The sequence below is a fragment of the Musca vetustissima genome, unplaced genomic scaffold (assembly GCF_032173495.1).
Source record: "Musca vetustissima isolate MV318-11 ecotype Yass unplaced genomic scaffold, APGP_CSIRO_Mvet_v1 utg109025, whole genome shotgun sequence".
NCBI classification, from domain to species: domain Eukaryota; kingdom Metazoa; phylum Arthropoda; class Insecta; order Diptera; family Muscidae; genus Musca; species Musca vetustissima.
The window spans coordinates 89,538-101,348 of NW_026876482.1; positions in this window are offsets into that span (position 1 = coordinate 89,538).

Below are 11,811 nucleotides of genomic sequence, written 5' to 3' on the forward strand. Positions count from 1 at the left end.
GGAAATTTTCATAGATGTAAGGATCGTATGTGCCAGATACTACAGTATCTCAAAAAATTGTGGTATTTTAAGGATTTTGGACACGTTTCAAACGAATTGTCTGCAATTTCATGTTTTGTTTTCTGATTGCCTATTAACAGTAATCAAAATTGGTCCACGTTGGCCAAACTTAATGTCTTGTTTTTTGTTGTTTTTTTTTTTACTTTGGAGAGAAACCAATTTCCAAAAATAAGGCTTTTTCGTCACCGCGACGCCATCTATTGTTAGTACAAACAACTATAAATTACGTATACGCATTCCTGTCCGAGGTGATTGTACTGACTAAGCAGGAAATGATTAAATAATACGATTACTACTGTTATCGATTATTTCATTTTTTATTTACAATCGTTTTGCTATTTTGGAAATTATCGATTAATTCCAACCAACTGTTTGCCGGGGTACGACAGACGGGCCAACAACAACACACAACAACATTGGCTGGCTGGTTGGCTGTTTGTATGGGCCAGCAAGCAAATGCATGTGCCAATGTAGTAGTAGTTCGAACAGTTCAATCGTAACGATAAGAACAAAACAGCGACTTTACGGCTGAATGACGGTTGGGGTTGTCGGTCGGAACGGTCAAAATATCAAAACGAAAACAAACATAAAATAAGAAAATAAAGTTTGGTTTATTGTTTTGAAACATAAAACAACAAGAATTAAGAATTCCAAAATCAAAAATTAAGTCGGAATTTGTGTTAAACGAAAATAAGAAGAAGAAGCGTTATTGGTAAAAGAATTAAAAAAATAAATCAAACAAAAATCCGATTGGAAGAAAATTGAATTGAAAAGAATTGATGGAAAGGAAGGGAGAGAGAGAGAACGTAAAAAAGAAATTCAAAATTTTCGGCGGTCAATGGCATTGAGAGTTGATATGAAACACCTTTACCACGAAGAAGAACAAGAAGCGGGTCAAATTCGAAACAACAATTAATTGTTCTTTGTTTGTTGTATTGTATAGCGCGTTTTGACTTTCAAAATGATTGTGATTAAATCATCAGAAAATATTAAAAAATAAAGCAGAATGAAAGCGAAAAAATGTGATAAAATAATGTCCAAAATATTAAATAATCAACAGGTGGTTGCTAGGTTGTCTAATTTTTTCTGTTAATATCTCTTATCAAATATAATAAAAACATTTTTGAAAATAACTAACTAAACAAAAATTCCTATATATTGTGTGTGTGTTTTCTTTTTAAAAAATAATAAATATTAAAAACAAAAAAAAAAAAAAAATAATAATAATAAAAACACGAAAACTACGACACAATTATAATTCTCAATAAGTCTCCATTGATCGCTGCTGATAAAAAAGTTTTCTAACGTCGCTCTTGTTGTTGTTGTACTTTCTTAACCAAGTACAAAAACAACAACAACAAGAACGCCGCCGGATACGTTGAAAAATTCATAATTATCGTCGTCGTTGAGATACAAAAAAAAATACCAACCAGTTGGTGACGTTGTGAATGACGCTCCCCCTCCTCGCCCCCAACCAACCCGCCGCGAACGAACGTGGTATGAGTGATCACAACAAATATTTGTTGTTGCTGTAGTTGTTGTTATTGCCGCTGCTGCTGCTTCACCTTTATAATTTGCTCGTTTTGAATGTTGGTGTTGTTGTTGTTGCTTTAAACGTGCTGTTGCTGTTCGGCTGTTGTTGTTTGCTGGTGCCGTTTTGAAGCCAAGGAATCACCACAGCTCAAGTATGAATCATCCAAAGGTGTCATTCATTAAAAAGAAAAAAAAAAACGTAATATAAAATTCTTAATTTATTAATTTTTATTTTAAGAAAACAAACAACAAAACTTGTTTATTACATATGTTGGATTTCAATAAAAAAAACTGCGAAGATTGGTTCATTTTAATGCGGAAATTTTATGAGTGATCGGGTTGAGAGTGAATTAAAACTTTAAATAGTTTATCGATAAGAAATTTTTAAAACGAGTAAAAATGACGATAAGTCCTACCAAAATTCGGAATCGGGATTTAAATTGATGACAGTCCATGGTAAATTGCTGGCAATTGGAAGCGATATTTCAAACTACATACTCTCAGGTTGGAGAATTGGACTAGGATGTGGGCAGATATAAATAAGTTTTGATTAGCACGACTTGACCCCCATGAGAATCAAAAATATCAAACAAGAAAAAATTCTGTTGAAAACTAATATACATTTCGTAAAATACCGAATAATGGGGTGGTACACCATTATATACCCTGAAACTTGGACCAATAACTACCCAATGAAACCCCAAAATATATAACTGCAAAAATTTCGGTTATAAACAAACTCTCCAAATTTCGGATTTACTCTAAAAATGGGTCAATATTAATAATTATTAAGAAAAAAATTTGCATCTTACAAGAAAATAAAATACAAAACTAAAATCAATTCGAATAAAAAATGAACTTTCGAAAAAGCCCGACATGACTACTCTAGATAATAAAACAATATGAAGAGAACCCATGATACATAATTTTTGCGAATTCGATTAATAACCTTGACACAATACCTAATAATGGGGAATATTGTTGCATGGGGTCTACCTTGAAACTTGGACTAACATTGATAATTTTTGTAGGGAGATTTTCTGCTGAATGATAATCCAAAATATTATATTAAAGTCAATTTGGATGAAAAACGTGCCCAATCACCCGAAACGACTGAAATAGGGAATGTACGCAATATGGGAGCTAGTCTAAAATGTGGATCAATATTATTTTATTTTTGATAGGAAGAACTTTGCTCATTGGGCAGGAGCAAAGCTCGGGTTCGGGATTTCAATAGACGGACAGGCGGGAAATGCTTATTTAAATCGTATTGTAATCAAGACATTCAAAATATCTAAAATCGGGTCTCGTATTCGATTGACTGTGTCATGTTTTAAAACCTACTTATATCCATATCGATTGGAAATTGTAGCTTAAATCTTCAAAATACAAAAAATCGACAGGAATTTCGTTAGGTCTATCTGAAAATATCGTCTTAAAGACTTTGCGGAGAGCTACCAGAATTCGGAATGGCAAATGCAGTCGCTTCGACAGAAAATCCAATTATCAGCTATACCTTAAACAGGTATAAAATAATGGTCTGAAACGTAATCCTTATCAATGAAGGGTCGACGAATCTTTCGAATTTAATATGCACTTTACCATATATGGAAGGGTGAGATTTACAATCCGTGTCTAGTCTTTCATTAGTAGTAATCTTATTTTCCTACTTTGATCCGCTTTAGCACTATTTGCGTTCATTTTTTTCTCTCTTTTTCTTTTGACAAAAACAAATGTATTCCTCCAAAAAAGCCACCACCATTTATTGTTCGGGTGGAATCGTCCACTGTCCCTCCAATCACTAGGTGTTTGTTACTTTTGCAACAGTTTCTCTGCGGCCTCTCCACTCACTCGATTGTGGTTAGTTTTGCATTCCATTATTTCTTTATTTCAGACACTTTTACCGACCTCTGTATTGATGTAATTAAATTCGCATATGTATTTTCCAATTTTTTTCGATATAAATACCAATAAATAAATAAGTGTTGATATGAACAACTGGCTCACCCGAAACTTTAACATTGTATAGGATTGTTAGGTGTGTATATCGCTTGTCCCACGTGGAAACAAATTGCGTTTTGAATTGTTTGTACACAATTTTTCACATCCTATTGTGAAATTGGCAACCATGTCTTTCTGGGGTAGACATGGAGATTCGTACTTCTTCACATACGTCTGCACAATTTAACGCCTTCCAAAAATACTGAAATTTCAGTGTACTGTTATACTCTGAAACTTGGACTAATGCTGATAATTGTTGGTGGACAGTTTGCAACCAATTGTAAATATAACGTTTTTATACCCTTCTCCACACTGTGGTACAGGGTATTATGTCTTTGTGCATATGTTTGTAACAGACAAAAATAATCGAGATAGACCCATGGTTCCTTTTGAGAATATGCATAGAATCACTTTCTGAGACGATTTATGCATGTCCGTCCGTCCGTCTGTCCGTCTGTCAGTCCGTGTTAAATTGTAAACAAAGTACAGGTCGCATTTATGATCCGATTTGGATGAAATTTGGCACAGCTCATTTGTTTGGCCCAAGGACGAACCCTATTGAAATTGGGAAAAATCGGTTCAGATTTAGATATAGCTTCCATATATATTTTCGTCCGATTTAAGGAAAATGGCGAATAAAAGTTCCTATATATCTTTCGATTTGCACGAAATTTGGCACAGCGTAATGAACTAGGTATAGAATGATGTGTGTCAAGTTTCCTGGAAATCGGTTCAAATTTAGATATAGCTCCCATATATATTTTCGTCCGATTTAATGTAAATGTCCACCAAAGTCCCTATATATATATTTCGATTTGCTAAATATCTTTCGATTTGCACGACATTTGGCACAGCGTATTCAATTAGGTCTAGAATGATGTGTGTTAAGTTTCCTGAAATCGATTCAGATTTAGATATAGCTTCTATATCTGACCATATGAAAAATTTAGTATCGGTTGCAGAATGACTTGGTTATGGATCCAATTTCATTTTACTGATCCTTTAAAAATGCGACGTCTGTTAGGATTCATCTGTTGAATATACCCCAAGTGGTGAAGGGAATCATACTGTCGGCCCCGTCCGACGTTACTACTTTCCTTACTGGTTCTAATGTGTGGAAATAAAAATTCGATATCTGTAGTGGTTTCACAGTCCCTGACCCATATAGTTGTTTTGATTGAATTCGTATATTAAAAGTTTCAGGCGTATTTTCCCATCGAAATGGAAGTAATTTGGCATTCCGTATTCTTGCTGAACATATTAACAATGTTCAGCATGTTTAGGCATAACCTCCATATGGAGGTCTCCACTGATTTTCGGTACTTTAATTTGGCATTTACATTCTTGAAGAGTGAAAATATCTCCGAAATTTTTCAATATAGCTTCATTTTTATAAATACCCCCAAAAAATTCCCACTTAATAGCTTCATTTTTGTAAATAGTCTCCATAAAAACGTCCCACTTAATTTTCAGTATGTGTAAGTTCATAGTATTTAATTTTCTCAAACCATAAACCACCTACTAAAAGGCAATTTCCAATCAAATTTGACGGGAGATCAAAAAACTTCGCCTGCTTAATCTTGAAAAAGCTGTAGTTGTTTCAATATTCATATATTATTAAAAAAAAACTTAGTTATGTGGACCATTTCCTTAAAAGTAAGTCCATATGGAAATTGTTCCATAAGCTTCTAAGTTCCATTCTCCAGATCATTTACCACATATACACCTATTGCTACATGTTTGTATGTATCCATATTAATAAAAAACAATCGCATAGCTTTCTAAATGAATTACTCATCTAATGCTAAGTGCGTTTTGCGGTTTTTTGTGGTTTACATAGATTTTTGAAATTAAATCTTTGAAACATTGTGAAATAGTAAAAAAATACAAAAAATGTGGACTATGTGGATACCCTATAAAAGTATTTTTAAAGTGTGATTCCACTAAATAAAAAAAAGGCATTTAGAGCGGATACATCTTAATCATATATTTAGCGATGACTCAATAAGAAATTATAATTTTATTTTATAATAAAATACATTCAAAACAAAATATAATAGTCCACTTTAGCCCATAAATCTCATAACAAAATAAAGAACAAAGCCCCAAAAAACATTTATCATCTAAATACTAAATTGCCACACAAATATTTTATCGTGTAATTGATAAGAGAATGATAATGAAATACTCATTATTTACAACACACACACACTCAAACTGACAATGATCGATTTTTATGTTGTTGTAAATTTTAGTCTAAACAACATTAACTGCTAAACATTTCAACCCAACTGGATGTTGACAATAAATTTACATACATGCGTATGTACTTTTATATCTATGTAAATGATTATGCAATTATATACCGGATGTTACGGTTTAAACGAAGGTTATTAATGAACTGTAAATGATTATATAGCTACAAGTAGAACGTAACACCGTCACTAACCCCTTCACGTGAGGGGGAACATATGGAATCAATTTTAGCCAGATTTTATCTATAGATAAGAAAATACAAAAAAATGTGGTGATTATTTATTTACTTTCACATAACTACATTGAGAGGGAAGTATAGGGGCATGTTTCTGTGTACAAAATTTAGATATTTAAAAGTATTTTCTTGTATATTGAGTATACATTTTTGAGCACCTGAACCCCATCCTGCAATATTTTTTTAACTTTCTATCAAACCTTAATAGTATTTTTTAACAACTAGGTTTCTTCTAAGAATAGGGCTACCAGGGGCTCGAATAGTTGCCGTTATTTTTGCATCTTCCTATTTATGGTTATTTTGTCTCAGTTCTTGGTATTTCCGATAAAACGTCATTCTGTTTATCCTATGAAGATGTTTACCTTAAGGTTTGGTCAATTCACCTTCAAATTTTGGCTGCCTATATCAAGTTAATGAGTTTATATCCAATCTTTAAAGTATTGTAAAACTATCCATTTTAAATCGATTTGATAACAGAAACCCGGAAATAGGGTGTAAGAAGTTGTATTATTGATTATATAGTAAATACCCAAATAAATACCCGCCAATGGGTATTAACGTTACCCGGTATATACCATCTCGTTGCGTAATGAATGTCCGATTTGAACAAAACTTTGCGCAGCTTATTATCTTTTACTAAGCCTAGATCAACTTCGAAGGTGGGACATCACAAAGGGTCAATATTTTAAACATTTTTAAATTTAACTTGAAGCGAATTGAATAACCAATTTGATCAACATTAAATCCCAAACACCTTTGATAAAAACATATACCTCTTTTAAAGCGAATAATTAAACCCTGTGTGTAGTTCTGAAGTCCTTCGCAAACAGGCGGAGGGTATATATCTGTTGGCAACACCAACTGACCCCTTTTTTATTTAAAAAATCCCAATTATTCTGAAGGTTATCAAAATTAACAATATAATAAACACTTTAACAGCATAATTTTCGAAATTTGCCAATTTAACAAATATTCACCGATACAAAACATTTCTGATGATCTCATACAAATTGGTGGTGGTCGATGTTGTTGTTATTTAGTGAATAGTTGTTGTACTTGTATTTGTAGTGCACGTTTTTGGTTCTGTTCAATGCAAAAACTCATTTCAACATACTATAACACACAAGCTTACAAATGTTAACTGTCACTAAGAAAAAGTAGCAGTAAGCTAAAGTTATGCGAAAGGGACCTGAACATGAACTTTAAGAAATCGACGTTGGTTCTTATAATGCATGAAAATATTCCAATTTCCATAGAAATATCAATATATCAAAATATTTCCTCTAACGGCATCTACCTATGATTGTACATATTTGAGCATGTGATATTTGGTACCCATAGATAACTCTTTGTGCCAAATTACAGCCAATTTAAATGTGTCTAATAGACAAAAAATACCTTAAATCGGGAAGTACGGTTATATGGGAGCTATACCAAAACTTGAACCCAGAGACCCTATTTTCCATACCAATATTTGCTTTGACATTAAAAGTATCTGAGTCGAATTTTGGCAGCCTACATCAAGTGGTCCGCCAATTAATGAGTTTAAACACAATTTTTGGGGTAAATATTCAAAATAGGGGTACCTTTGTATCGTGGCTACCAGAAAACGTGGACCAAAATCTACAAATTTTTTTATGGATATTTGGTACCCATAGAGAACTTTTCGTGCCAAATTACAGCCAATTTAAATGTGTCTAATAGACAAAAAATACCTTACATCGGGAGGTGTAGTTAAATGTGTGCTATTTCAAAATCTTTTAAATTCCTTGAAGCTGAGATTTGCAAGGTTATAGCTCGCGAAATATGAACATATTGCATATAATTTAAATTCATTTCTATAAAATGAAGTGTTCTTGTTAAAATCTTAAAATATTGGTAATAAATAATAAGTTTGGTGGAAGCTTTGATGGTGGTAATGTAAAAAAAAGGTGAAAATGTGTTGAAGCCAACGAGTTTTTTTGTGTTCGTTCCTGATTTGAGGCTAAACTACACAACGGACGCATATGTGATCAGTGACTAAGTTGCAGAATACCCTATGGACAATATGATTCTAATGTATGATTTTTCGATATAATCACTGCATCCACCCAAAAAGGATGCTGACATTTTGAGGATGCGCATCCAGATAATGGACTAAACTAATTATAGGATTGTAGAACTCGTAATTTTGCTTCGTTTAGTGTATATTTCACGAATGTGCTCACCGTAGCTTCTTTGCAATTGGGTTCCAAAGACGAGTCTAAAATTAAGAATGTCCATTCAAATTCCGTGGAACCCCGCGTGATTTTAGTTTTTTTACGTGCCGGATCTAATGAGCCCATCCATGTTCAATTCCGCCCAATAAAACGGCGGATAAAGGTACCTTGAATGTGGGAAAAACTTCAAAAACGTATTTTGACAAATTCGCGTATATAATCGCGTTTTTCTTCCAATTGATTTCACATACATTCATTCTTGTGTTATCATAGGTCTTGAAAATAGGTCTAAAATATATCGATACGCGAATAATATGCGTATTTTATCAAAAATCGATTGTGGAGGCACATCCGCGGTTCTTAACCGATCCTTTTAAAATAGGTGTCCTTTTGTGTATTTTCGTAGGAGATTACTGAAATCGGATGCGCATAAAAATCGTATGCACGTTGCGTGATTTTTAGCCATTTTAGGGTTTTTGCATAATAAAGTGCATCGAGCGGCACACTTTGACCGCTAAATTAAACATCGAAAAAATCATAATTATTGAAAGACATTGATTTGGTTTATACAAAAACCGCATGCGCATCAACTGATGTCAGCTAATACGCGAATTGCATGCTTTTAAATATTGGTAATTTGTATGTATTGTAACTGCAATAAATGTAGTCATTTTTACAGTCGAAACTATTATCAGATGGATATATCGATATTTAACAATCATCTAAAAGAATTTGAAGAAGAAAGTGTCGCATATTTTAGAAGATTATGGCAAAACCATATTCCCTTAACCATACTAAAAAATCGAAAATTCAAAAACATTTCGATTTTATTAAAAAATTAATTTATTTTATTTTCAAATATCTTCATGCTTCTATTTGTTTTTTGCGACAATTTAACCGTAATTCAATGTTATTTGACAAGTATGCAAAGAAAACAAATGTGTTTAACCATTTGTGAAGAAATTCGCGAATTGCAACAAATAGGAATTAATTTAATTTATATTTGAAATACAAGATTTAAAACCGCTATAACTTTTGTGCGCAGCATCCGAATTTGTGAACGCGTACATATTTCGAATCAGCATATTTTTCTTAACCTATGTACCAAAAATCATGAATGTGCTCGCAAAATTTTTTTTTTTAGAATTTTAAAAGAATTTTGCAATTAATTTCCCATATGCCAAATAAATCCTCATAAAGTAGGTTAACCCGGTAAAAAAATTCTAATGTAATGATAGACGAAAATCCCTACCTGGGTTATGAATTATTAACTAAGGTTGTATATATTTTAGATTTCAGAATGATATTCCTCTGTCTGTTTATTTGTTGCCTAAATTAACGTTTCATGAATCCAAAACTATGTGACAACTTCTTCGCAAAATAAATACCTTGTATACCTGTGTAATTATAATATTGTGTAAAAACGGACAAAACGCTATATATCATCAGCACAAATTGAGTTTTTAGTTGGATACATTTTCACAGTCTCTCTATAATCAATTCGTATTTCGTTCTGTCTGCACTTTTATACTGGACGTTATCGTGTTTGACCAATTATGGCGCTGTGTAAACAGCGGGCATTCGGTTCGGTTCATTTTATCGGTTTGTATCTTCTATTTCGTTGACTAACAGCAACAAAGTACAATTAGCATTTTTCCCAAAAAATTGGGTAGAGCTATTTGACTAGATTAATATAATATATGTGATGTATGGGATTATGGAGATCAATATATTGGCAATGATAAGAAATATTGCTTTTGAGGATCTTCCACAACATGTAATTCACATGTGTAATTATAAATAAATTAATTAGTTTTTATTTATAATCGTTTAACAGCTTTAAACATAATCGGAGAGTTACTATTAACTTGTTTGTATAAAATTTTATAGACTGGCGTAACCAATTCAATAACTATTTATATCCTCAATTTATTTAAATTAATTTTCATATGTCCACACATTAAATGTTATGAAGCTATTTTGATATTTTTTTATAATTCATTTCTTTATTTGCTCTCTTTCACACAAACTGCTGGATGACAATGCCATCATCGAAATGCAGACAATAATGAAAATACGCATCATATGACAGCAATTAAAATTAGTAGCAGCAGCATTTTAATTGGCTTTGATCCAAACTCTAGGCATTGTGAGTGTGTGTGATCAGCTGAATATCCCAATAGGTAAAATGGTTAATGACAATTAAATTTTGCAAATACTGAGAATTTGAGAATAGAGAAAAATTCAGTAGTGTTGGCGGTTTATTTGGGATACCATTTGTATTTTTTTTTGCAAAATAGTCAGGCTGAATCCCAGTTTGTTGTTTTTACAAAAAACAACTATTTATTAGTGGGGAATGTATGGGATTGTTTGCCGAGGAGTAAGGCAGGGAAGACTATAGTTTCGGATCACGCCACTGATCCTCATCAGTTCCCTTAGTTTTTTTTTTGGGATATTCACCCCAGAAGCTATTGCTTCTATACGAAAAAAACTTACATACCCAAATGTCTCTTGTAACAAAGCGAAGTACTTAGCTGACCAACGACATAAACTGCATGAGAATTTCGCTGGAGCCTCACTACGAGGTTAACAAATTAACCCTTTGTGTCCACAGGCAACCAAATGTTTTAGAGCTTATATTAAATATGGAGATAATAAATACAGTAGATATTTGGTATATGAAACTCTCGTTTTTCTTATATGAACCAATTTTTACACTGAGAAGATGTAAAAAGGCTGGTTTTGACAATGTTTCATTAAGATCTAATGATGGACGAAACATTGGTCAAGTGATGCGTTTTTCAATATATATTTGGGAGCAAAAATGTGTACAGTACCGATTTGCATATACAGTCCAAATTGTTTAAATCACTTCATATTCGAATTATATCCTCAAAATTATTATTTTTTATATTTGTAAAAAGGGACCTAAAACGACATGTACATTATAATTTCAGTGATTAACATAACACATGGTTGTACGACTAACCACACTGAATACTTGTATGCTAAAAATGTCATATTTTAAAACGGAAATGTGAATTCTGCAAAAATACCTTTTGTCACATTTTTCCTACTGGGATATTCCCAATTGATTTTGCGGCAATTTGTTTGTTTATTATGTTATGTTATGTTTTTTTTGAAACGCCTTGACTACGTAGATAAATGGATCTGTCATATTGGCGCAATTAATAGGTGTCCGAATTATTTTGGGACAAATACATATGTTCGATTAGTTGTGTTGATGTTTACACTTGTTTTGTTTTGTTTGTTATTTTGGACATAAACACTATTCACAACAAACAAACAATGTCTAATGCGAACATCTGAAGATTTTCCGGAAATATACGATATAACAACAACAGAACAAATTAACAAATTAGGAATCAAAATAAATAAGTTAAGTGTTGTTGTTGCTATTAGTTTGTTTTCAATAGATTAATTTATATTTTTCAATAGAAAATGTTCAAAATGACAAGCAGGCTCGTAAATATTCAAGTATTTTTGAAAAAACAAAAAATAGAATGA